Source organism: Gorilla gorilla, chromosome 6 (assembly GCF_029281585.2).
Source record: "Gorilla gorilla gorilla isolate KB3781 chromosome 6, NHGRI_mGorGor1-v2.1_pri, whole genome shotgun sequence".
NCBI classification, from domain to species: Eukaryota; Metazoa; Chordata; class Mammalia; order Primates; family Hominidae; genus Gorilla; species Gorilla gorilla.
The window spans coordinates 124,640,001-124,663,184 of NC_073230.2; the positions used below are offsets into that span (position 1 = coordinate 124,640,001).

At 34.0% G+C, this 23,184-nt stretch overlaps 1 long non-coding RNA gene across 2 annotated transcripts in view; it reads left to right on the top strand.

Moving 5' to 3' along the window:
• The window catches only part of LOC129523790 (uncharacterized), a 22,078-nt gene extending 366 nt beyond the window's left edge, over window positions 1-21,712 (top strand). Inside the window, exons 2-4 of one of the 2 annotated variants that reach the window (XR_010134547.1) lie at window positions 103-584; window positions 1,335-1,424; window positions 21,614-21,698. This is a non-coding gene — a long non-coding RNA (uncharacterized lncRNA). Of the gene's footprint in view, window positions 1-102; window positions 585-1,334; window positions 1,425-21,613 lie in introns of both variants that reach the window. The other variant, XR_008667411.1, reaches the window with a different exon arrangement.
• The last annotated feature ends 1,472 nt before the right edge of the window (window positions 21,713-23,184 follow it).

The window sequence follows — 23,184 nt, forward strand, 5'->3', positions numbered from 1 at the left end:
ACTGTGGAAACAGAAAAGCCAGAAAGATAAAAGGGGTTGACTTTTTATTATATTTTATTTGGTTTATATTTAAACCAAATTATTGTCCTTTTACTCTTACAGACACACCCTCTTCAGCTAACATAGGATATGAGCTTCAATTCCAGAAACTCTTTGGCATTCACCAATGCAATCAAGGCATCAGTTGTCAGAGCAGGCCATTTGTGCAGCCAACATCAAATTATCCAGTACTCGCTATGTTCCAGGCACTCTGCTTTGCTTTCATTGCCTTGTCCTCCAGGAGCTCACAGTCCACTGGGGAAGAGAAGCAGTTAGCAAAGCATTCTAATACAATGTGGAAAGTCGACAATAGAGAGAGGAATAAAGCGTCTTGGCTACATTAAGAAGGGAATACTAACCCTGCCTGAGGGAGCCTAGAAGGACTTCACTGAGGAAATAACATATGCATTAATCCTTGAAGAATGAGCAATAAGTAGCCTACCAGGCAGAGAATTTCATTAAAAAAAAAAAAGATTTTATGCATGGAGAGAGAAACACCAAAATTATGAAAATGCAAGAGAGAATAGCATGTCTGGAGACTAATAGTAAGTAGTCTTGTGTTGTTCAAGTATAATATATATGGTGTAGAATCATGGAAATCATGAAGAGAAGCCTGGAAAGTTTACCTGAGGATAGATGATAGAGGGCTTTGTATGCTGGGCTGAAGAGACATTTTTCTTTCAGTTTTTTTTTTTTTTTCAAAATCTCTGTAAGAATGAAGGTGTTAAAGATTTTGGGGTAAGGATGTGATGATTAGATTTCTACATTAAAAATTATGTATCTGGCCACCTTATGAAAAATAGATTGAATGAAAAAATAACTGAGAGCAGAGATTGTGCAGTTAAGTCAAGAGAAGATGACATTGTATATTAATCTGAATAAATATCAATAGTCCAGTTTCAATTCATGTAAACCAAGACTCATAGTGAGCTTTCCTTTCAAAGGAAGATAATGTAGAGTAAGGAAATATGAAGTCAGAAAACTGATTATTGGTAATATAAACAGCCATTTTGAAAAGAAAAAATCTGAAAACAATGATATCACAGTGACCAAGGGAAAAGACATCTTTAAGAAGGAGAAAGCAATAAATAACTTTAAAGACCAAGGAAGAGTAAGTCAAATTAGAAGTAAAAAATATTCATTGGATTTCTTAAGAGTGAGCTTTCTTGATAATTATTTTTCATAATCGTTTTTGAGGAGTGGTCAAAAGGATACCAGGTTAGAGAAGGCCAAATAATCAATATACCGTAAGTAAAGAGTGTAACCTTCTTTATAACATTTTTCTTCTCCACCAGTCCTACAAACTTCATCACATGGTGATGTGAATAGTGAAAGAGATTATAGGATTCTTCAGACTTCTGATAGTGCCCAGATTACTTCCATTTGTAAGTAATTTCCAGCAGAATCTACAGCATTTATTCTCAGAACAGGATGTGGTATTACTTATATTTAACTTTAAAGGGGAAAATATTCTATACCAAAATTAAACTTATGTGACTTATTCCAAGTTAGTTTTGTGTACTTGCTATCTACAACTTTTTCATTTCAACCTATCTGAAATATCTGTCTTCCAGTTTTTATTTTAACACAAATCTACTTCTCTCACCATATAAGATAAAGGAGGTTGTGAGGAAGCAAAGAAAACCAAAATAAAACCAGTATACTTGTGTTATAACAGAACTGCAATTGAGAATAGGGCTGTGTGCAAATATCCTTAATTTGTTGATAGTAATATAGAAAAAAATTCTGACCTTGAAATCGGTTAATTTGCTTCTAGTCCTACTTTTGCCAGTATACCTTGTCTGACCTTTTGGTCTATTACCAAACCTGTTGGGACCTCAGTCCCTTTATTCTTAAAATCAGTGATTTTACTGGTTTGTCTTTAAGCTGCCTGTCTATTCAGAATTCCATAGCAGGTTATCAGTTTGTTAAAAAAATCAATCACAGTTGATTTTTCATTATTTTTTAACTTTACTGAGGACCTCATAAATCTTGTCCAGTCCCTTTTAAAGAACATAATATAGAGCATTTAAAATCTACCATTTCTTAATTTTTCCTTCAAGTTCTCAAATATTTTTCATTTTATATTTTGAAGCCATATTTTTAGCAGTATAAAAATTGTAAATTGTTTTATCTTTCTAGTGAATTGAATTTTTTTATCATTCATTATTTATCACCTCTGTTTTTGGCTAGCAATGCCCTTTCTTCTAAAGTCTACTTTATGAAATGATAATATAGGATACTAACATTTATTATTTTTAGTATCTATTGACTAGCAGGTTTTTTTTGTTGTTGTTGTTGTTACTATAGATATAGTTGTAACCTTCATTTCATTCTGATGTCTTTGTCTCTTAGCCTTAGAATTTGGTATTTTTATATTTATGATAATAATTGACAAATTTGAAATAGTTTCTATCCTTTTAATTGGGCTTTCTATTTGCTCTTTTTTTCTATATGTCATTCGTTCCTTTCTCACTTTTTCTGAATTGATACAGAGTGTTTTTGTTGTTCTTTGCTTGCATGTTTGTCTACTCAGCTCCCACATTTTTTCATTCTATTAGTTTGGAAGTTACTCATTCTACCTCTGCTTTTTAAGTGGTTGTCATCAAAATGTTAGCATGCAGACATAATTTTTCATGTCCTGAGTTAAGGAATATCTATTCTCTCTTCCCAAACAATATGAGGATCTTAGAGTGTGTTATCTCCCAATTTATATTTTTATCCAATACTTTAATTCTGACATTTAATATCAATACATTTTGTCTTATGCCATTACTTTTTGTTTAAATTAAACTTATGCTTGCTATTTTCTCTGATTAACATTTTTCTGTCACTCTTAGTTTTTTAAAATTATTAACATCTTCATGAAACTCATATTCTAAAAGTTTAGAAAGAACTGTTCACAGTAAGATTGCTTAATTATATCCATCTATCTATCTATATTTTTTGCTTTACTCTTATTCCTGAAAGGTGATTTTACAATTCTATGTTTGAAGTTATATTTTCTCATAATATTAAAGATATTATCCCACAACTTTCTGGCTTCTACTCTTGCTACTGCAAAGTCAGGTAGTCTAAAGGTTGTTGCTTTGTAATCCATCTTTGTTCTCAGCCACCTTTTCTTCTTTCATTATAGTGAGCCATGGACAGGGTGCCTTTTGATTTATTCTTCTTTGGATTGGTTGAGCTTCAAATATGGTAATTTTATAGCTATTAATTACTTTATTGAACATGGATTTTTCCTATTCATTTTATTCTCTATAAAACTCAAATTACATATATTAAACTTCTAACTCTATTTTTATGTCTTTTAGGATGCCTTTTGTAGGTCTCATTTCTTTATTTGTGCTTATGTCTGAAACTTTATTCGGTTCTATCTTCCATTTCATGAATTCTGTCTTTACTTGTGACTAATCTATTTAATTGTTCTAATCAGTTTCTAATTTCATTTTTTTACATTTATATTTCTATGACTCTTGATAGTTGTGGTAATGTCTTGTTCTTTGATCATACGTTTCACTCTCTCTTTTATTTCTTAAACTGTTTACTCATTATATATTTTCTATATGATAATTCCAATATCTGCAGATTTTGCTGGTCTGATATTACTGTCAATGGTTCTACTGAAGATAATTCATGGTGGCTTGTTCCTTTATATATGTGCTTTATAATTTTTTCCTTACCCTGAGCTCCTATTCCTTGGAATTGTATGTGTGAGAAAATTTAATATGTCTGAGTTTTTTGCTTCATGCAGATACCTGAAGACACAATAAACTTAAAACCATATTTTATTAAATGAAGAGCTTAAATTTTATGGTGACACAAAGATAATGTGAATTTGAAATCCAAGCCTGTGTATCTTGGGATTATCAGTTCTCAGTATGTATATTTACCAGTCTCTTCTGGCATATGTCTGTCTATCAATCTATCTAGCACGCTATCATCTATTGTCTACCTATCCCTATTTCTATCTATCTATCATCTATCTATCTATCTATCTATCTATCTATCTATCTATCTATCTATCTATATTTCTGTCTAATCATCTATCTATCTCTATTTCTATCTATCTCTGTTTCTATCTATCTCTATCTATATAGTTTTATTTTTAATTTTGAGACCAGCCATTGATTGTCTCTTAAAGTTATAGACTTATACAGAGATTTAAAGTCTCACTTCCTACCTTGCAGAGATCCTAGTCTTTGCATTCAGTCCTTCTCCCATGGATCATTCTAACTAAAGATTTAGGCCACTGCGAATTTGTAAATATTCTATGGCAGCCACAAGTTTTAGTACTGATTTACCTCTTTGAATTTATAGTTTCCCATTATTTTTAGACTCTAAGTATTTTCTTTTCTCTCTTGAAAGTTCAGGTTGGTTTTATGGCTCATATCATTTTCTCTTTATCTCTAAAATCTGTATATTATATTTTTGTTTTTTATTAAGACTTTACAAATATGTTAGTTCCTTCCATCATCTAATTCAGGAACCAGCAAACTATAGCCTACAGGTCAAATACAGCACACTACCTCTTTTTGTAAATACAGTTTTATAGGAACACAACCATGGTCATTTATTTGTATATTTCTATGGCTGCTTTTACACTACCATATCAGAGTTCAGTAGTGGCTACAGAGGCCAAATGATCCACAGAGCAGAAGATATTTACTGTCTGCCTTTTGCAGAAGTGTCATGACCCCTTGATCTAAATTATTAGCAACTTGTTTATCTTAAAACAAATATCTTGGACTTAAAGTAGCAGTATTATTTAATTTTGGCACTTTTTTACTTAATGTATGCATGTGTTCAGTATAGGTTTTTCATATCACTGCAGCAGATTAGAACTTCTTTTATGGTATGAGCTATATGTCCAAAAGGTTTTAGTATCAGATCCATCATAGAAATATACTCAATAAATGCCTTTGATGATGATGATGGTGGTGGTGGTGAAAGGGATGATGATATCTTGAATTCTCATAATTTTCTAATCCATGACAGATATAAGAACAGATATCATTTGAGAGAGTTAAATGTACCTGTCAAGTCATTTTGGAATGTGGTAAATCACCTTAATTGGGTACGTTTTGCCTCCAGGAATCTTAACTGCTTATGTTCTCTGACATTCTTACTGATAAAACTCATTGCCATAGATTAAAGCTGTGAATGTTACTCACTTTCTAACATTACAGCTTTTATTACAGGGGAATATCTGTACTATTTGTATAATATCCCATGTTCTTCCACAAAGAAAGAAATACACATTTGCATAGAAACAATGCAATATTCTAGTGATAGCTCTTCACTATCTATTTTTAGAGTGCACATAGCACCATTGTTCTGGTCCACACTGAAAAACAGGTAACATTATACATTTTTTTAAAAAACTCAGCTCTTTTTGAAAATGTTTCTGATAGAAGATGGAGGTGCAGCCTGCAAAAGTTAAAAAAAAAAAGCAGCTGAATGAAAGATATTCTCATAAAGGAAAAAGTGAAGTATGTTAGAAAACTTTAGCCATGATATTGGGAACACGGTACTTGGCAAGAGAAGCCAGAAGTGAATGAATGAATGGTATTTGCTAGATAGAAGTAAGTGCCACGTTAAATGAATCTAGAATACTTCAAAAATGTCCCTGTTGGAGGGATAGTGTGCTAGATATAAGGGACAGTTGGCATTTGCTAAAACACGTGAATGACATGTCCCAGAGAATGAAGGAAATTGCCGGGCATAGTGGCAGCTGGCGTAGAGACTATGGACAGCAGGTTTTTTACAGAGCAATGTTGTTCATGGTTAGTGGTGATCTGTGGAAAATGTAAGTGAACAGTTTTGACAGAGCAGCATGTGAAAGGGAATAAACTAACTGGAATATCTGGCTGCCATGCAACTGACTAAGAGAAAGCTATATGGGTACAAAATCAAGATGTAATATATTTGAAAACCAGGCAGTAAGTCTGAGAAAGGAAAAGAAGAAATATATTCTGAGCCAGAAGTGAGAGGCATAGCATTTTCATTCAATACATTTAACTGGCATTTGTATGGCAATCATTTATATCAGAAAAAAAAGTACAATGTTTGCATACTTCCAAACATCATGTTGTACAAAGTAAATACAAACAATTGTATCTGTCAACGTAAAATAATAATAATAAAACAGTAACAACTGAAAATGTATTGTAGAATACTAATGAATAAGTTACAAGAAGTTATAGTGTGCAAAAGTTTACCATTTGCTTATTTCACTGTTTAACAACTTTTCTTCCCTTGGTATGGACATTCTTAAGTAAAGAGCATTTGCCGAATGAGCACCATGCACAGAACATGTTTAAAGGGCTTATGGAGAGAGAGAAATAAAGTGGAGGTGATTCTGATTATGAGAAATAAGATTCTGGTTTAAATAAAATGTATAAACAAATAGCACAGACCACTGAAAATGAATATAGGTGTTGGGGTCTAACATAAATATATCTCTCAATGTTGAGAAGTATGTCAGATAATTGCTTTGCAAATGTAAAATGCTACATGAAGATCAATATTGCCAAGAATATTTGTTTTAAATATATTAAATATATGTTTTAAAGTTATAACATATAAAGAATATATGTTATAAAGCAAAAGAAAGTGAAGTCTCTCTGGGGTTTCCTAATAATAACCCCAGGATTTGGGTTTGATAGGAAAGAAACATGGGCTTTTTTCTAAAGAATCGTTATTTTAGAAATCTCATTTCTGATCTAAACTTACCTATGTTTGTTGACCATCAAAGCTCAGTACAAGGCCTAATTGTTTTTACCTTAGGCACAAGGCCTATCTTTAGGCTGTTCCTAAAATATAACTGAATGTTTGAAATATAATATCTTTGTTAGCTCTGTTTGTGATTTAACATTCTTACAATATATCTTAGTATAGAGGCTATTATTTTCATAAATCCCATAAAACAATGAATAAATATTTGGAAGGAGGGTTTAATAGATGACATCAAAATGATTCAACACAGTATTTATGAAAAGTATGACAAGCTGCACATGAAAAGGGCTCTCGGAAGTGCTGACAATACTACTGAAGCAGATTACCTTAAAAGAAAACACATATGGTTCCATTTTGTGCCTTCTTGCTCAACTAAATATGTTTAGAAGCACAAGCTTGCAACCTGCTGAGTGGATCCTATTTTATCCATATGTGGATTACAGAACTAAAGAGGAGACAGCTAGAATTCTTATTCAGTTATTTTTCTACAACTCAAGACGTAAAGTACGAGCAAATATTGGAATTCCCTATTCTTTATACAGGTTCACAGCCCAAAATTCATTTATTTCTCTTTTGTGGACGACCTATTGACCATCCTTACTTCCCCAATCCTTGTGACCTAGGTCCTCTAAAACTCAGATCTTTTACAATGTGACATCTCTAAATTGGGAAGGAGAGCATCTTTTGTGGAGACAAAGGTAATAGCCAATTATCCCTTCACTCTCTTGCTACAATCTCCTCCATTAGCATACTCTATTCTTTTCCACTATAAAACAAATCACCAACCCGACTTCTCACTCCAGTTAGTGTCCTATCTCTTTTCTCTTTCACAGTCAGATTTTTTACCTGTATTATCTACTCTTACTTCTCTATTACTTCCCTACCCAAACTCTCCTTATAACACTCCAATCTGCCTTTCCTTCAAAACTGTTTTGAAAAGTAACAGGTTTAGTTATCAATAGCTTTGATGTCATTAATTTTTGTCATCTCAATTTCTCAATCTCTTAACTTTTCTCAATACTGTTGATTATATCCTTATTTTTGATACATTTCTCAGCTTCTGTGACATGAGAATTTATGTTATTTGTTTGTCCTACTCATCCCATTGTAGCTACTTCTTCACCTCACCCTACCTTGGATATTAAAGTCTTAGGTTTCTTAAAATCTTCTTAAATCTTCTGGTTTTAAAAGCTGGGGTGTATTATAGCTCTGTCCTAGACTATTATCTACTCACCATGCACTCTTTTCAAAGACATCCTGATCCACTACTCTGGCTTCAATCATCATCTATAGAAAATGTATGTCATCTCTAGCCTAGGCTTCTCCTCTGAGCTACAGATACAGTTTTCTGCCTATTTGATATCCACTCCCTCATGTTTCAAAAGATACTTCAGGCCACATAAGGCTGAAAGTGTCCCATGCAGCATGGTCCACCTCCCCTTCTCAATGTATGACCTCACTCTCCTTTCAATTGTATGAGCCAGGAACATAGGAGTAGACATGTACTCTTCCTGTCCAAAGAATCTGCAAGGTTTGTCAGCTTTATCTCCTTCATATCTCTGGAATCCACCTGTTTCTCTAAAGCTTTGTTAGTAATACCCAGTGCAGATGTTTCACCTCTTCCAGATCAAAAATATCTCTTGAATTCTGCCTTCTTTTCTCAACACTCATCATGTTTTGTCATTAACTTGAACTACTGAAGCGAGCACCTAGCATGACTCATTGCCCCTAATTTTTCTGCAATTCAGATAATTATCTACAATGCTATCAGAGTTATTTTTATTTTTTAATTTTAAAAATGTAAATTACCACCTGGTTATATTTGTCTAATCCTTATTATTAATTGAAAATTTTAAATCCTTATCTTAGCTGCTGCCTTCACAGTTTATTTTTAACCTCTGTCCAATATCATTTCACAAAATTCACCAACTTCAACTACAATTACAAACCTTAATGAGGATCCTTGTCACCTTTCTCTGGGTTTTTCCATTTCTTTTATGGTTTTTAAGCTTGATGATTTATCTGTCTTGCACACTTCTCTTCATTCTCCCAGACACAAGTCAAACTACAGGAATCTATCAGACTGCATCAGGTAGAGAACTCTTTGTTAGTCTTCTGTGCTTCTGTACCTCTTGAACTATATATTCTAGGACAGAGTCTGGGAAACAGCTTTGAGAAACTTCAACCTTTAAAGCCAGAAGAGAGGTAGGATGAGGTAAAGAAGTAACTACAGTGGTATGAGTAAAACAAACAAACAGCAGAAATTCTCATGTCACAGAAGCCAAGAAAATGTATCAAAAATAAGGGAGTAGTCAATAGGTTTGAGTAAAATTAAGAGATCAAGAAATTGAGAGGACAAAATATTAACAACACAAAAGCCATTGATGACTAAGTCTGTTATTTTTCAATACAGTTTTGAGGGGAAGGCAGATTGGGGTGTTCTAAAGGGAGTTTGGGTAGGGAAGTAATAGAGATAGAGTAGACGACACAGGGAAAATTTTCACTATGAAAGATAAAAGAGATAGGACTGTAACTGGAGTGAGAAGTGGGGTTGGGTGACTTGTTTTATAATGAAAAGAATAGAGTATGCTGATGGGGGAAACTGTAGCAAGAGAGTGAAGGGATAATTGCCTATCATTGCCTTTGTCTCCACAAAAGATGCTCTCCTTCCCAATTTAGAGATGTCCTATGGTTTTAAAAAAATTATACTGAGTTTTAGAGGACAAAAGGTCACAGATGTGAGGGGAGTAGGGATGGTCAACAAGCTTTAGTATGTACCATGCTATAATTTCAAATTCTCTTGTTTTTATGTATTTCTTCCCAATTACACTATGAGCTTCATGAGGGCAAGGGTTGTTTTAGTCACTTTTAGGTGCTTATCACCTAGGATCTTTAGGTATCTCATACATAATAGGTGCTCAACGAAATTTCTAAACTGAAAATCAGAATATTTATAAAATCATAAAACATAAGATATAAGAGCATATTGAATACATATGTTTGATCCCTTGCTAAATAAATATCAGGGTTAGATGATGGGACAATATAAATGACATGTTATGACCAATACCTTGAAGAAAGAGCAGTTTTAGTTAGTGACCTTTAGACACTGAATTAGCACAGTAGAAATAGTGATTTTAAGTCTAGTTTACAGTTTAAGTTTTCTGTATCTGAAATGCTTGGGAACGGAAATGATTCAGATTTCAGACTTTTTTGGATTCTGGAATATTTACATATACATAATGAGATATCTTGGGGATAAGTCCCAAGTCTAAATATGAAATTTATTCTATGTTTCATGTACACCTTATACATGTAGCCTTAAGTTAATTGTATATAGTATCTTAAATAATTTTGTGTATGAAACCATTTTTGACTGCATTTTGACTGCAATTCTTCACATGATGTTGGGTGTAGAATTTTCTGCTTTTCATATCATGTCCATGCTCAAAATACTTTGAATTTTGGAACATTCATTTTGGATTTCAGGATCTTTCATTAAAAATCTTGTAATCTTTAGTGTCTATATATATACACACAGAGACTATGTGTCTCCAGCACTTCCTTCAAAGCTCCAAGCACTTCCTTCAGGCATTCTGAACCACTTATATTTTGAATCATTTGAATTGGTATTTCTGTTCATGCTCCATGTTCTTTCTCACATCTTTGCCTCCTTTTTGCATTTGCTCTCCCCTCTGCCTGAAATAATATTCTCTCTTCCCTTCTATTCCTAAGGTGTCCATTTAGCTTTCCATTCCCCTAAAAACTTTCCATGACTTCAGAAACTGAGTTAGATGCTGTATTCATTTGTTTTCACACTGCTATAAAGATGCTACCCAAGATTAGGTAATTTATAAATAAAGGAGGTTTAAGTGAATCACAGTTCCACATGGCTGGAGAGGCCACAGGAAACTTACAATCGTGGTAGAAGAGGAAGCAGGCACCTCTTACACGGCAACAGGCGAGAGAGAGAGAGGGAGAGAGCATGAAGAGGGAAGATCCCCTTATAAAACCAGATCTCATGAGAACTCACTCACTATCCAAGAATGGCATGGAGGAAACCACCCCCATAATCACCTCCCCTTGACACATGGGGATTATAGATCGAGATGAGATTTGGGTGGGGACACAGAGCCAAACCATGTTAGATGACCCATTTATGTATGACCAGAGTATTTGATATTTCTTCACATGATAGCATGTATTAAACTACTGTGTGGTTGTCTATTTACTTTTCTGTATCCATCCTAATAGTAAATTGAAGGATAAGTACTCCATGTCTTAATTCTAGTTATCTCATCAATGCCTACACTGTTCCTTCACATAGTAGAAAATCAATAAATGTGTGTTGAATGATTACCTATGCTCATTCATTTGTCCACTCAGTTTTGTTAGAAACCTGTCATTTCTGCCTGCTTCCTCTATCAAGTACAAGGCCATATGCTGAGCTGGAAGAGCCCAGAATGTAATCTCCTTCTTTTCTCTACATCTGATTATTGGGGTCATTCTCATGCAAAACCAGACACCTTTGTTGTGGCCTTTGGCCTACTTTAATCAAGTCAAATTTGCTGATCCTACAAATTTCCTTTGACATCACAAGTGCCAGATTTTTGACCCACCAAGGTCATGGATATCACTGGTTTCCTAGTCCTTGATTTTATGGTGCTGCCTTGTCAGCTTGCTGCTAAAAACTGAGAGTCCACATTATTTGGTTGCCACCTTAACCTGGGGTCTTCTTGACTCTTGATTTACAGCAATCTTAGGAACTGCATATTTAGTTTCATGGTCTCAGACTGAGGTCTCAGTCCAGTTTCCCATTGGTTCCAGTCCCTTGCCTGATTGACTTATATGCTCCTGCAAAAATGGATCAAAAAACTGGTACTTACGTATAACTTAAAAAATAATGAGGCTATTGAAGTTTGAGAAATGGCTTAAAATAAACATCAGTGTAAAAAGTGTTAATAAGGTGTTGAATTATCTTCCATTACCTCTTAAAATGGAATAAGAATGAATTAATATTTTGTTTTTCTACATTAGAACTTATGGGTGATTTAAAAATAAGATATTTATTGTAAGATTGAATGTTATAAAGGTAAGTATTACTATTTTGGCAGTATATATTTGATTCATAAGTTAGTATTTGTAGAGGATTGGGGTACCTGAAACATACACAGAAGCATGTGTTCTATGGTGCAGAGGATGCTGAGTGTTTGCTCATGGGACAAGTGGGAATTAAATATCTCATGTTTAGCCTCTGATGTTTTGTATCAAGTTTGTGAGCCCAAGTTGAATTTCAGTAAAGACCTATAACCTGGCAGAGCCACAGCAGCAAGTATCTGGAGCCAACCATAATCATGGTAAACAAGAAGATATCACTCAAGATCAGGACAGGTAACTAAGGCAAATGCCTCACAACAAGTTTTGCAGGTTAAAAAAAAATGTAAATGCCCACTGAGAAAATTCCGTTGGCAGAGGAATGGAACAGGGTGGAGTTTCTGCATTAATGAGGGGTTCTGTTGGGGGGAAGTTTAAGATGACCGAACAGATAATTATATACAAGACTGGAGAGAGACACACACATTTGGTATTTCATGACAATGCCATTAAGAAATAAATTGACATGTTTGTGTAGAACCTTCTGCCTTAGGATTGCAATTGCCTGTAGTAATATTGCAAAATTTGTTTCCTTGTTCCAGTGAAAGCAAATATGAAAAAAATGGGGTTTTTGCATGTTTGTTTTCCTGAGAAAATGCTACTGCCATCTTTATATTTTTATATACGTTATCCTCTCATCTTAGGAGACATGGACCCCTTGAAGGAGTGGCCTGGGATGTCTTCCACTTATGTTTTATTTATATATCTGTTTTGTCATGGAGAACTTTAGGGCCATATAAAAAAAACAAGATGGTACATACTGAAGATGCATGGACAATTAGAAATTGCAAAGTTGTAATATTTGGGAACTTTCAATAATGATATTGCTTTGGAAAAATTACATCGTGATACTCTGGAAAACATATTAAACCACATAAAAATGGTATAGGTTTAATATGCTGCATTAATCATCACAGTAGAAGAGTTCACCTAAAATCTGTTATTGAAAAGTTGGTGATAAGTAGACATTAACTCCTTAGTGTTCATGTAAGTATGAATTGACCACTCACAAATTGTATTTTAGATATAATATTTTTCATAACGTATATTTTATTTGAAACAAAATATAAGGCACAGGATGTAGGTGTACAGTGTAGGATTTCATAAGAAGGGAACAATTTCAGAAAGCTTTAAACCCTACTTTTCCTTACAATTTCAGATATGCTTTTAGTGCCTTCATTAAAGACTTTTGTAAACATATAAATTTGTACTTGTTAGTATTTTTTTTACTGTCATTTACCTTTCTACTATAATCATATAGTAATGACAGTTTACATTTGATAGTTCTCAAAAGTCCTGAATTAAACTCAGAATGCCATTACAATATTCAATGCTTCCCCAACTCCCAATGTATGCAAGAGAAGAAATAAGCTTAATAAAACATTTTCCTTTAAATATCCACCTCTGTATATTCTACCTCTTTGCTAATTTCCCAAATCTCAACACACAATGCATGCATAGATGAATGAATGAATGAATAAAATTAGGGCCCCTTAAGTGGATCACCTCTTTGTCTTGTATTCCTTTGGGAAATACTCTGGACTTCAGAAGACCAATCATTCCTCATAACAGATACATGAACAATTTCTCTCTCTCTAGTCCACACATGTATATATAGCCTACTGCCGTCTGTTTGTTCCCCCCACAATTCTTCATTAAGAGGTGTTTGTTTTTTGAGATGGTGTGTCACCCTTGTCACCCAGGCTGGAGTGCAATGGCACGATCTTGACTCACTGCAACCTTCGCCTCCCAGGTTCAAGTGATTCTCCTGCCTCAGCCTCCCAAGTAGCTGGGATTACAGGCATGTGCCACCATGCCTGGCTAATTTTGTATTTTTAGTAGAGACGGGGTTTCACCATGTTGGTCAGGCTGGTCTGCAACTCCTGACCTCAGGTGGTCCACCTGCCTCGGACTTCTAAAGTGCTGGGATTACAGGAGTGAGCCACCATGCCCAGCCATTCAGAGGTTTTTATGTATGTTTTTATCATTGTATTTAAGGTCATTTTTATCAGTGGGCCAGATAAATTTTCCTTTTGAATTCTTCAAGATCTCTATTTTCAAATGCATTTAATAAATTAGTAGAACACTTATAACTACTTTTCATAGATATGTATATAGATGAGTATGTATATAAACACATATTTAAACATTTATACCCACATGAGTATAGATATAGCCATGCTTATTAGCATTGCTGTTTATTTAGAAAAAAATTACAAAAGGGCACAAAGATAGAGACTTCAAAAATAATAATTATATTTGATATCAGTTAAGCTTATGATGAACAAATACAAACTGAGACAAGATTTTTGCAGCTGTTATCAGCAAATTATTGACAATATAAAGCTTTTTTTCAGAGTTAATATATGTATTTCTAGTCACAGAGAATTGAGGCTCTTTCAGGGAAGGAACATATAGAAATTAAAGCATGATCTATAAACACTATAATCCAGAAACAATTGAATATGTAATAATTGAAGAGTAAATACAGTCTATGTCATGAGCGTATAACTTGATGCAATGACAAAACCTTCTGTTCAAATATTAAACTCTTTATAATCTATGATACAAAATAAGTGATTTATCACATTGCTATTTATCCTGGCAGAACAAAAGTTGTACAAGAATTGAGAGAGCTAATGGAAAAATAATAATAAAAAAGAAGGACAAAAATGATGCAAATAGTGTGTTGGATGAGATATAGGGTCATAGACATTTGTATAGTCAAGAGAGGAGAAGGTTGAGAGGGATTTGATCACAGTCGATAAATACCTTACAAGTATCTGTATAAATGAAAGACTGTGATTATTCAAAGTATCAGAAGAGAGAAGGAAAAGAAACACTGGTCTGAAACTAAAGAAGAAAATATTTCAGCCTTATATTCTATTAAGAAATACTTTGCCAACACTAAGAGGATTTGGCATTAGAAATAAAAATCAAGGGCAATATACAAAGTTTAGAAAAGGGCTATAAATGATGTTCCTATGAGCACAGAGAATAAATCAGAGATGATGAAAAAATGAATGGAAAACAAGGAGGCTCACTGAATTAGAATATACACTGGTTCAGGATGTGTGAAACAATGGTAACTGCTGTCCTTTCTGATATGTGTTCTTCTCCAGTAATTCTCTTCCTACACAATTACACCAAAACTCAGAAGGCAGTCAAAATAAATGGAAAATTTTAGACTGTACTATGCCTAACTATTCTACTGTAGTTTGACACCCAATAATTTCCCATTTTGGCTATGCCAATTGCATTTGATGAAGTGCAATGTAAGTGCAGATGGCTGGAGTTTATGACAATTGATCTACATACATTTATTTCTTGGCTCATACGGAGAGATCCACACACACAGCATACCCTTCATAATTGCTTTAATTATGCAGGTTCAGATTGTGTGCTAAAAATTATGCTTAATAATAATAATAAAACAGATCACTGAAAAAAAATCTATTTCTTTCCATAAGCAATACTTCTCCTGAGAAAAAAAACCTAAGAATGAATTATATATTTTATTTTCTGAGAAAATAACTGTGAGAAATAACTGCTAATTCTCTAATTAAATAATGAAACATTTATTGTTGCTTTCAGACTGTAGTATTGTGCAAACTTTAAATTTTGCTTGCTTCCTCTATTCTCTTCTCTTTTGAGTGGACTTTCTATGGCCTTATCAAAAGCTCTGGGTTTTTTTCGTTTAAAAGAGTTACTTTAAGGAATCAAAAGAGGCTTGCTGTTCCCTAGGCATAGGATGTAGTCAAAGGTGAATAAAGGGATTATTGCAACCACGGGAGTGCAATAATAAAAGGAATTTGCTATAGACTCAATTCATTAATTCAGTCTAAAACAAATACAAAAGAGGAAATAAAAGGTTTAAAATTTTCTCATCACCTTCTATGTATCAAGAGTTGTACTCAGATTTAAGAATATGGGGGCTGGGTGCGGTGGCTCATGCCTGTAATCCCAGCACTTTGGGAGGCCGAGGCGGGTGGATCACGAGATCAGGAGATCAAGACCATCCTGGCCAACATGGTAAAACCCCATCTCTACTAAAAATACAAAAATTAGTCGGGCATGGCAGCGCATGTGTGTAGTCCCAGCTCCTTTGGAGGCTGAGGCAGGAGAATTGTTTGAACCCAGGAAGCGGAGGCTGCAGTGAGCAGAGATCGCACCAATGCACTCCAGCCTGGGTGACAGAGTGAGACTCTGTCTATATAATTTTGATTCAATCCAGGTAGTTGGCCTAGTTTGTTTTCACTCCCTTAGTTTCCTGTACACATGAAAAAGTGGAGATTTCTCAAATATAATGACTAGTCAGCTAGGAGTATTGATAGGATAAGGAATTGCTAGGATGCTACCACTTATGCTGTTGACAAGATTGACCATGCCTTAGGCTGGGTAGAAAGAATAAGTGAAATCCTCTGTCTTTAGGGGACAGAGAATGTTTAGAAAGAACATGTGAAAAGGAAAAGGCAGATTCAAAAGGAATTCAAAATTGGAGAAGGTGGAAATCACAGAGATAATAGCCAGAAATAAAAATGCAGAAATGTAAAGTTGCAGACTTCCATAATCTGAAATCAGAAAGGAATAGCCATTGGGTTACTAATATGGAATAAAGATGCAGGTGATTGTCGGCAAGAAGTCAAAAGTTCTTAATTTGTGAAATAAAGTATTTTAATAAATGATACATTAGAGTTAGATGTTCTTTAAATGCTTTGGAAATTATGTAAAAATATAAGAAATATCTTAATACTTTAGGCATTCAAGTGAAGTGAGTCATTCTATTTCAATTTTAATTTTATATTGAGACCATTAAAGTTCACCAAATTAAATATAATTCATTCTTTTGTTAGATATTCTTTTGTGCCACATGATTAGATCAACTAGAACAGCAATTGATTATTGAATTTCACTGTCTTAGGCTCAATAGCAAAACGTAACAAATGTTTAAAAATGGATAAAAGGGAGAATCCAAAAAATGATGAAGTGTTTGTAATCTTACTGTATTAGCTCGTTGCTTTCTCTTTCTTGCTCCTCTTAAAAAAGGTACAGCTATTGCTTTGATGACTGATAAAATAGCACAATTTCAAATTCTATCCTTTTCTCTCCCTTCCTCCACCTTCCTCTTGTCTCCCCTCCTCTTCTCTCTTCTCTCCCTGACTCTCTTTCTCTCTCTCTCTCTCTTACATTTCTCTTAATCGTGTAATTTGAAATGTTACTTATTAAGCTTAAATCAATTATGTGTGCCTCCTACTTAAGACTGGCCTGTAATATTATTTCTTAAATCACATATTTTAGAAGACTTCAGCACCTAACTAATGGAATTTTTGAAAAACCTATCAAAGTGTTTCAGAACATAAGAAATATATCAATTGGACAGAAACAGTTCTTCATTATGCTTTACACACAATTTTGCTCAACTGCTTATTTTAATTAGAGCAGAACTCTAGTTTCTGCTCATTGGTTTAGCATGAGCAATAAAATGAAGTTTATTTAATTTTCTAAAATAAGTAAAGCAGAGTAAAGTTAATTAAAAGTTAATTACAGAATAATGAATCATCTACTCTTGCTGTGCTAATGTTGCCCAGAAGATTAGATGCCATTTTCTCTGAATACGCTTCCATTCCCACAAGCTGGGCATTCCCTTCGTTCAGTATTTTCATCTGTGTATTTTATTTGAAAAGTTTAGGTTGTCCTTGCCTGAAGATGTCTTTAGGAAATACACACAGACATAGGACACACACACACACACACACACACACACACACACACACACACACCCCTTCCTAGTTTCTCTCCTTTTATATGCATTCCTCGGGCATAATTTTCATTTAGACTTCTGATTACCTTTTAAATTTGACAGAATATACCTATAAAATTCGTTAGTAATTGTTTCATTTCCCAGTATGGCATGTGTAGTTAACCTTGAAAGACAGATTGGCGTTAACTGTAGTGAACCCAACCTTTCCCAGTATCACAAAGGTCATGGATCTGTTCTCCCTGGTCCTGTGTCTTTAAATAGAGGATATTGTACATATTGGAATTAGAATTCTTTTACTGCTCATTAATTCATCATTAAAATGATGTTAACTATTCATTCTCTATGAGTCTGCTGCACAGATTTTCTGGCATGAACTGCCTCAGCTTGGCTCCTAGCCACTTATGACTTGCTGAAAACAATGGTATTTATGTTTGTTGTACACTTAAATCTTTTTGTAAAACTTTGTTGTATTAGGCTCTACAAAACTTTCATTTGGAACGTAGTATGGCTTATACCAAGACTGTCTTATTTTTTTATAAATGGATAGATATGTGGAAATACTTGAATTTCAATTTAGCAGCAGGCTTCATATAACATAAGGAATAACGCGTAATACATATTATGTTTTTACCTTAATTATGCATCTTGAATTGTAGCATGATATATACTAACAAATTATGACAAATATTGTTACTTAAAAGAAGGGAAAAAATGAATTCCTGCAACTCAGGGTATTTAAATTTTTATCGAACATTCACTTAAGCTTTTTTTTGTCATTGATTTTGTGTCCAGTCTATTTAAGAAGCTACAGACTGTTAGTTTTATAAAATTATATGAGATTCAGGGGCACAAATACCATAAAGTTGAGTTCCTGAACTCTTCCCTAAAAGTTTATTCTACTCTTTTAGCAGTTTTGAAATATAATTTCTATATCCGTAATTTTCAACCTTCAATATACAGAGACATTTATTTCCCAGCCCCTTCTTAATCAGATGTTAAATAGCAAAGAAATAGACCTGAAATATCTGACAAAAAAAAGTTTCAAGATAATCCTTTAAAGGAGCACTATGAAAAGTTGGAAGAGAGGGTGCAACGTTGTTTTCACAATTTCTTACTCACTGTTGTGTTGTGCCTTTATCTTCACTAGTCTAACACATTCCCTGATTCTTTTTTCAAGATTTATTTCTACTGCCTTTATATTTTAGTTACATGTGCAGTGTTTTTTTTTCTTTAATTATTATATTCTAGTTTTCTGGGTCTCAAATTCCCGGCTTTAAAATGATGAGAATAGAGGCTCAAAAAAAAAAAATAAATAAACATGAAGAAAAACCTTTCAGCTTAGAAATACTGACTCCTATTTCAACTTTTTGTTTGTTTGTTTTGAGGCATAGTTTCACTCTTGTTGCCCAGGCTGGAGTTCAATGGCATGCTCTCCACTCACTGCAACCTCCACCTCCTGAATTCAAGCGATTCTCCTGCCTCAGCCTCCGAAGTAGCTGGGATGACGTATGCGCCACCATGCCCACCTAATTTTGTATTTTTAGTAGAGATGGAGTTTTACCATGTTGGCCAGGCTGGTCTCGAACTCCTGACCTCAGGTGATCCACCTGCCTCGGCCTCCCAAAATGCTGGAATTACAGGCATGAGCCACCTCACCTAGCTCAACTATCATTTTTAAATGTTGATTCAAAACTTCACATTCATATCCATCTTGCAAACCCAGATATTGGCTGTTCTTTTCATTTGCTTATGAAAAACTATGCCAGATTGAGAGAGTGCCATTTGTAAGGGGGCCTGCTCAGTGTTTTTTTCCTTTGGTGTTGTAGATTTTTTATGGCAATGTTTTTAGATCCATTTGTTTCAGATATCTGACTTTAGTAATAACTTTTTGGTAGAGAGAAATAAAATAATTCAACTCATGCCATAAAATGAATTATGAGTAGTTCACTGTAACTGAGCAGAAATAAATAGTGTGCATAGAATAATAGAAATTTCCTTTTGTAATATTTAGGTAAAATGAATGTTAAAATGTACTGAGTTTTTATAAACAGCTTCATATTGTCTTCATTGCTGCGATAGTACTAGGTTTTGAAGTATTCCTTCCTCCATAGAGAGAAATTTGTGGATTAAAAACTCTAATCTTAACAATTACAAAACATTCTTATTGTGTTATTGAGCAAATAACACAAGAGAAAAATGTTTATGAATTATAAAGATGATACATATTGTTTTTATGTTATTACATTATTATAACCAGTTTATACATACAGAGTTCAAATTTTATTATTTGCATGTGATTACTCCAGCTAATGAGTAAGCAAACACCCAGTTGATATGTCAAGATCATCCTGTTAATTTATATATTTAACACAAAATACGGCTGGCAAGTAGTAACACTGAAAAAAATTCAATTTCTCTGAACTTGGACCATAGGAATCACCCATTTGAACAATAATATAGCACATAAATATGTTTATATAAATTTTTTATGCAGTTAATCAGTTATTTTATGTATTATTGAGTATTTACTGATTTCAAGGTTTAAACATTCTCTTAAAAGTGTAAAAATGGAAGCGCGATGTGTGGGAACTGTAAGTGACCACAGAGGAGGTAATCATGCTTACATAAATAATGGACCAAAATATGTGTGTGTTAAATATGTTGAGATTATATTAGTATAATTAAAATATACTTGAACAACTAGTTTTTAGTAATTATTAGCCATATAGAGTGGGAAAAGCAAGTAAATAAGTGACTAAATTCTAATCCAATTATTACAGTAGAGTGGAAAGTGTTTCCTTCATTAATATATAACTTAAAGGAATAATGGGAGACCAATGGACATAATAGGTTTGTTAACATATTTCTCTGCTTCACAGCAACTTTCTGCTCGATATACTATAAGAAAACAAAAATTATGCAAAATTAGTCTCAAATGTCTTTAACTGTGCCAGCTAAATTAATCTCTGAAGGAAAATATAAATTCATAAACCATTGCTGATCTGCAAGTGTTGCTTAGGGACTCATGCAACACAGTTACATGCTGAACAGATTGGCAATACAGTCCTTCTTCAACATGGTCTTTGAGAAAGAGAAAACTTTTGCTGGATTTTACCCAATATTGGCATTCCTGCTTCTAAAATCCAAATAAGAATCTGTGCTGCCTTTTTCAGATTCAAGGTTTTGTTGGAGATAACAGGGGCATGGCATTAGTACCTCTCAAAGGGAAATGATATAATTATATCATTATAAGAACCACTGCTACAGGTTGCTGTACTACCCACTCTCCACTTCATTTAATCTAACTCACCTCCCTCCTGTCTCTGCTTTCCCCCACTATCCTTCAAGCATGCCAGCCACACTCCTGCCTCATGGCCTTCATGGCTTTTCCCTTTTGATGGAACACTCACTTCCTGGATATTTGTATGCCCCTTACTTCACCTCCTTCTGATGCTTGCTCAAATGTCAGCCTCTCTGTGAGGCCTTCCCCAGCTGCCCCGCTTTAAAATTGCAGTCCCTGTCTAACTCTTCCTATGGCCCTTCCCTGCTTAAGTTTCTCCCTAGTGTTTATCACTACCTCACATACTATATGATTTACTTAATTATCCCCAACCACTAGAATGTAAGCTCCTTGCAGACAGGGGTTTATATCTCATTTACTGTCACATTTTCCAGACCTTGACTAATGCCTGGTCCCTACTGGCACTCAGTAAATATTTCTTGAATGAATAAAAATGAATCATTAAAGTATCTCATTGAAGGAAAAAGAAGAAATTCTCTCTCCCCAAAGAACAGCATGAATGTACAACTCTTTATATTTATGCCTAAATAATACCGCTTGAAGCAAGCTAAATCAAACTCCTAGGCCATTTCTGAGTCTATCTTTGAATAAGTCAGATATGTTTTTTTCTCTATTTGCAGACTATATCATTTCCTCGGCTCCAGGTCCATTTTCATACACATCAAACACTAGACTCGTGCCAACTAGTAAGAGGACAAGGAAAAAGAACACAAGCAGGCAAGATACTCCTTCCCCTTCATAAAATTAAAACAGTAAGCTGTGTTTACCTGGCTGGCCACACCTCATATTCCTCCTTCTATTCCCACACACCTTGAACATCATGAGATATAAAAAGCAGAACAATTTTGAGCTTAATAGTAATTAAAATGATTAAGTAGCTCAAGTATATCCTACAATAATCCTTCAAGGTTTCTGTTGACAGATACATGCTTAAGGTAATTAAAGTGATAAACAGCCTTCTGTTGCCAAAAAACAAAACTTAGGCAAATAAATTCTTAAACATTTTATTTTTTATTCAAGTAAGAAATTATTGATTAGCTTTAGTTAATCCCACAAAGAAAATGATCAAATGTTTAAAATAATAGAGTTTACTAGTTCTACAAACAACTGTTCTCACTGGCAAACTAGCAAATGAGATGTGTTGGAGACCTTAGACCTGTTCCATGTAACAGATAGACAGGTGTCCACATCACAGGAAAAGTAACTGCTCCTGAAATGTTTTGAAAGGCCCAGCAGATATCAAAAGATAGACTGACTTTGAGATTAAATTAGCCATTGGAATAAAAAATAAAGTGAACCATATTACATGAAAGTATATTACCTTCTTTTTGCAAATAACAGATCAAAAATTACTAGATCAGAAGAAAGTAGACCTATATTTTTAAAAAAGAAGATAAGTGATATATATTTCAATTTCTGAAATGGAATCCATTCAAATTACAAATAAATTTAATTATTTTACCTTGTATTTTGTGTAGCAATCAAAATGCAGAACAACACCAAATATTAAAAGTTGTAGCACATAATCTAAATCTTATCAAAATCTAATTAAGTCTATGTCTTCATAATGCTTTCACTATGCCAAAACAGTGAATTTCAAAATTAATCCTGTGGAAGCAAATGAATCAAACTGGTTGCCATTTTCAAGACAGAAATATCTGTCTTTTGAAAGGCAGTATAGCGTCTTGGTTAAGAATATGGTCATTGGAACCCTTTTTCTTAGATTTAAATTCTACTCTGCTAAATAAGGGCTCTGTGACCTCGGGAGAGTTATTTAACCTCTCTGTTTCTCAGTACACTCTCTCAAATGAGGATAAAAATAGTACAAATTCATAGAGCTGTTTAAGGATTAAATGAAATAATGCAAGGAAAGCTTGTTAACATCTCTGGCAAATAGTAACCATTAAATAATTAAATTTTTATTTTATCCAGACAGACTAGCAAGGAGAGAGACAGGGCTCAGTATATCCTGGAAATGTTACAGATTGTATTTCTTAGCTAAAAGGAGAGAAGGGGAACCCTTGTTTGTATAAGAACTTCCCAGAAATAAGTACAGGGGCGTTCTTAGGCCAGGTGTTAAGGGTTAAGGACTCTAAATTATCCAGGATCATGGAGGCTGTTTTGCAATGTCTCCTCCAAGCTATATATGTTCTGTAAGGGTAATAGATTTTAGCTTTAAAAGTATTTTAAA